Raw genomic sequence first — 6,000 nt, 5'->3', positions numbered from 1 at the left:
TTATGCCAATCTGAGGGCAGTACTCCAAGCTGCAAGAGACAAGGGAGTGCAGTTCAACAAAGAAAAATGTGTTTTCAACACTACTTCTATCACCTACTTCAGACACAGACTGACAACATGCAGCATTGCCCTAGACCCAGGGAATACCCAGGCGTTAGAAAACATGCCTGCACCCCAAAACCAGGAAGAACTGCAGACATTATTAGGAATGTACAATTACTTGTCTAGATACATTCCCAACCTGGATACACTGAACAAACCCCTCAGAGACCTGTCAAAACAGCAGAAGTTTGAATGGAATCCAAGCCACAAGGAGGCCAAGAGAGGGATTCAGAATGCAATCTCCCAAAACCTCTCCTACTTTGATCCCAAGGAGATAGAGGTGATCACAGATGCTTCCCAGCATGGTCTGGGTGCCCAGCTATCAACAGATAGAGCAACCGTCACTTTTGCATCTTGCTCTCTAAGTGAGATGGAGCAGCATTACTCCCAAATGGAAAAAGAGATGCTCACAATAACCTTTGCTTGCAAAAGATTTCACCAGTATCTGTTTAGAAGAATGACCTGCATGACCACAGACCACAAGCCTCTTGAGTTGATCTTTGGGAAATTAATACAAAGGGTACCTACAAGGCTGCATCAAATGACGTTGGCTATTCAGCTGTATGATATCAAGCTTAAATATAAACCTGGAAAGACTATCCCTGTAGCGGACACCCTATCCTGCCTGCATCTTGAGGATACAGACATTGAGTCACAGGTGGACATGGAAGTTCTGGTTCACTCAGTCCTTCAAACTGTACCCATAGCAAGCCAAAGGCTAGCACAAATACATTGACCAATTACACTCTTCTCATCTAGGATTGGTGAAGACCAAAGAGAGGGCCAGAACATCTGTATTCTGGCCAGGCATCACTCAAGATATTGAGAGGCTGGTCAACCAGTGCAAGGTATGTGCCAGCTTTGCCATGAACCATCAGAAGGAGCTGATGATCCCACACAAAATACCTGACTATCCACTTCAGCATGTAGCTGCAGACCTGTTCCAGCTAAACAGACAGGATTGCATGGTCACTGTCAATTGCATGAGTCAGTTCTTTGAGGTTGATTGCCTGACAAACACCATGTCATGGCAGGTCATCAACAAACTGGAATCTCATTGTTTCCAATATGGGATTCCTGAGCAACTTACAACTGACAGTGGCCCCCAGTTCAGTGCAAAGGAATTTGAGCAATTCATGACTGACTGGGGAACCATCCACTCAACCTTGAGCCCAAACTACCCCCAGTCCAACAGCATGAGTGAAAAGGCTGTTCAAACAGCTAAAAGACTCATGGTGAAGGCCACTGACAGTAAGAGTTGCCCATACCTGGCACTATTGGAGTTCCAGAACACACCCATCAATGGATTTGCCCCAGCTCAAGTAATGGTGGGATGCCAACTGAGATCACTCCTGCCCACCATCACACAAAACATTTGCAACCCAAAGTCTTCCAATTTGACCAATTCAGACAACAGAGGGAGAAGGCCCAAGAGGCACAAAGCAAGGGTCAAAAAGTGTGGGTTTAGTTGGCTGACTAGGGAACCTGGAATAACGCAACAGTTTGCAAGACTAGCAACATCCCTTGTTCATACTATGTGTATCTTGAAGAAGGAGGGATGTTCTACTGCAATAGAATACACATCAAATCAAGACAAGACCCAACAGTGACTGACCTGCATGATGGTGCTAGTTGCGAGGTTGAAACCTCTCAATTCTTCAAGTACCACACCAGACCAGTGAGCATCTGGCCATCCAAGAACATTCCCAATCCCTTAGCTGATTCCCAGGAGACTATGGACCCCCTACTGCAGAACCTTTGATATCAAAGCAAGGTGTCAGAGACAAAGAGGTGGAGAGCACTGATCTGGCTCAGGCAGAGCAGATTAAACACAGAAGAAGCATGATGGTAACTTGTTCTGGTTGTCAGGTGAAACCCCCAGCAAAGTTGAATTTGAGCATATACAAAACCATTGTTGAATCACACAAAGAAAAGAAGGAAGATGAAATGAACTTATTGTTTGCTTTGTTTAAGAAGTTGTTGTTTATTTATATTTTTTGTTTTAGGTGCTTGAGTCAATATACATATTAACTGAATAGTCCATCAAAGAAATCATTACACTTAACAGGTAGCCAATTTGACCTAGGCCTATTAAAATTTTGACAAAACAATATTTTATGTTAATTTTTAGTTGTCAGTTTTTTCTCTGGTTCTAGCTATGAAATCTAATTCTGGTTATTTGAGTAAAATTTTAAGCCACATCAATGGGTCTTATACAATATTTAGAAAATGTAGGCCTATTTGTAGATCTTTGAAACCTTATAAATTGTGATTAGGCAAAGTTGTGAAGTTAAAAAGCTTTGTTGTAATTCATTCAAGTAGAAGATATTCTATTTTGCAAGATTTCACTTTTATAACACAGATTTTTGAGGGTCATCAAAGGTCAGGGCCCCCAAGAAGGGTGAACGATTATAGGTAGTTACTTTAAAAATACCTTCACAGGACATAATTTAGTCTGTAGATCCATCCCTGAAAGTTCCCTTTTCATAACCTAGGCATAACCGCTTTCCAAGATAGCCAAAAGTAGAATTTTACCCTCAAACTCGAAATTAAGGCCAGGCTAAGCTTATTTCATTTTTATTGATTTGAAGAGAAAGTTGGTCTATTATTTAAAACCTCACCTTATTTAATGATGATTGATTAACCCTTCATTTTATTGGATCTTTCATGTTTTCAAGTTTCAAATTATACTGCAGCCAGCACTACCGCTTAATCGGTATTGTAGAGCACTGCCGGTCCAGAAAAAAAAGTGTTTTGCAGTATCTTTCTACCGAAAGTAGGCATAATTTGCGTGTAATTTTGATGCCTGTAATACGCCTTCATTGTTATTATTTCGACAATAAAATGAGTTTTGTTAATCAATTATTTTCTTGAAGTCTCTACCTTGAATAGGCACAAAACTGAAACTAAAACTTAAGTGGTAGATTTTGTCCTGAAAGTTAAGCGGAAAGGTGGAAAAGGGCGAGGAGAAGTGTACCCCAGGACACCCCCTCCCCAAATACAAGGGAAAATCAGCCCATATTGCTAAGTTTAAATTTTTTACTGATATCTGGTTTTTCATCTATTTTTAATCAGTAATAGTCATCAGTAATCAGTTTTTCCGAAAATTAGGCAGGAAAATTGACAGCAGTACAATTTTTCCAGAACTTTCTAAGAAAAGCAGTGTATGCTTTTATTTTTATCCTGTCTTTCAATTTTATGACCCTCTGGTTTACCGGACTTGAATTCAAAAACCGGGACAAAAGTATTTGTTTAATTTTTGGTTTTTATTCCATTTTTTTTAGAAAGTAGAAAGTCTGGATGCGTTTCAAAAATGGGAATGCTAGATTTAAAAATTGTTGCAGCCTCAGCAAATATGCAAAATGATATTTCCCAACGCTGTTTTCTTTTAATTTAAGACCCTTTGCGTGACACCAGTAGTTTTTACTAGTGTTGGGTGATATTGAATTTTGACATCGGAATATCGATATAACGCACCACATATCGATATCAAATATTGGAACGTAAATATCAATATCAAAAACGATATCATTTCGTTTTTTTGTATCCACCGGTGAACATCTAGCAGAAAATATCCATAAAAGAAAATTATTTCGTAAATGGTCGAGAAGAAGAATAGTGTATTCAATCCATTAACTTATTTATGCTGATACGCAGCATGCAAAGCTGTATCCAGAAGCTGCCATAGCCTGTTCACAAATTAGGTTTACTGAGGACTCTCAAATGTTGCTCAGAACCTCCGAAAGCCTTGGCTAGATAAAGCACTTTTAGGTTTATATGCCTTGTTCAGATCACACTCGTCATGATTGTCACATACTTCAATTCGTGTTTCAAAAAATTATATTACCCCTGATGATCTTCCCCAAATTGAGAGTAAAAGAGCAATAGACATGGATTTGGCCTTTTCTGCAATCTATTTCAACAAATGCAAGTGCCATGACAGACCCGTGCAATCAAGCCGCTACAGAATCAAGCCAGTTTGTGGGGATTACGTGACGAATTTTCAGTAGTAGCAAAAGTTGCAAACCATTGCCGAAGATGATTATGAGGTAACAGCTGAATGTTGCTTAAAACTTCCCTATATGTCTCACAATTGGTATCGGCCTATTTTTGGTTTCAGTGTGTACCTTACTACTGGAGTTGTCAACTCCTTTAAATTTTCAAACTGGTATATCTCATGAAGCAATTTTTCTACCAAAAAATGGATGACATATGCTTTGATCAGCACATCAAGAGCTATCGACTGCCGTCGAAAAAAAAGCTATCTGTCTTAGTTCAAAAGTGGACTTTTTGCTGTAGGCCAAGTTTCTTAGCGTCATCACTTAGAAAGGAGCAAAGGATAAACTCTAATTTCTTTAGCAATGAGAGAACTTTTAAAGTTTTAGAGGCACAACCGATACCATTTTTCTACTGCAATCCCAAGTGCGAAAAACCGAATGGTAAACCCAGCTGAAATCATAAACAGAAATGGGTAGAAACAGTAGATGGGAGTACTTTCGGTCCCCACTTTTTGTTTCTGTAAATTTTTCTATTTATCACTCAAAGAAGATATATTGTCTGTGGGGCTGGGTAACTGCCGCATATATTTAACACTCATAAATTTTAGTCCATCTTCAATTTGAAACTGGTGCCTGCCTGCTTACCTACTAGAACGGAGCTTTCCACTCGAAAGCAGAAACATGGTTTGATGAAACGAAAGCTTAACTGAATAACTTCAGATAGTTCTCTCTGACATAGGATATTAAACTCCACTTCACTTCATACTATAGCCTCTGGCTCAAGGACAAGTAAAAACTATCCTTTTTGGCCCTAGGCAATAGTTCTACGAAGTTTTAAAAATGCAAAGTCATATTCATCAATCCGGCCTAAGATCCGCACTTTCCGTAAAACCGCAGAGGTTAGACCCTTACCACTCTCCAGGACTAAGCTGAAATCGAGGTGCTAGGAAAAAAAACGACAAATCAAAGTGTTGCTTTCGCAACACAATTAAATAAAAAAAAAATTCAACTAAAAGGTAAGGAGCAATATCCAAAGTTAAAAAGAAACAAAATTGTCTCGCGTACGAGCAGTGGGCCCCTTTCCTCAATGCGTTGTTTTTTACGCTAATTGCATATTTTCCCCCAATTATTTAAGAAAAACTCCTGAAAGAAATAGCCATTTAAGTAGAGTAAGAAGATTTAGAAGATCCTGAGTCTGTGTAATTCCAAATCAGGGTTTTTGTAATAATCATTCATATAATGGAAGTTTTTTTGTATTTTATTCAAAATTTGGAAAACATTGCGTTAAAAACTCTTTATTTACAACTTTTGTTATTGATTTTAGCAAAACCTAAATTTAATCTGAACAAAAAAACTGATCCGAAATATCGAAATCGATTATAGATTGTTGAAAGTAAAAATATCGATATATCAGCCAACACTAGTGTTTACATTATTTGCTTTCCTGAGTTATTAAAGAGGCAAAAGTAAAGAATAATGTAATTTGTAAAAATTTTAACAATTTTCACCATTTCATGTGAGTATTACATATGCTTGCTGAAAAAAAAATCATCAGAAGAGTTTTGATTTTGGATGTATTCGCAGATTCGCACCCCTCTTCTCCCATCACAAAAAGAGTTAGTGACGCCCTTTTCGACAATTCTAAATGCGAAAGGCAAAATTGTAATTTTGTTTTTAATTGATTTTCCCCTTCCCTTTTCCAGAGCCGGACTCCATTAACGGGGGTCTCCAATTAAAATGAACGGAGCACGCGTCAAAACCGTATCTTGAAGATCCTCGGAGACATGGGGATTTTACTTGAAAAGATTGTATCTCGCCTATATACACCAACTGCTTCCTATACCCCTCTGGCTCCATATCGTATCCGTATGCATCTACTGTGACCCTGAAGTTATTTCTT

The sequence above is a fragment of the Artemia franciscana genome, chromosome 11 (assembly GCF_032884065.1).
Source record: "Artemia franciscana chromosome 11, ASM3288406v1, whole genome shotgun sequence".
Lineage (NCBI taxonomy): Eukaryota > Metazoa > Arthropoda > Branchiopoda > Anostraca > Artemiidae > Artemia > Artemia franciscana.
This window is presented reverse-complemented; position numbering follows the sequence as displayed.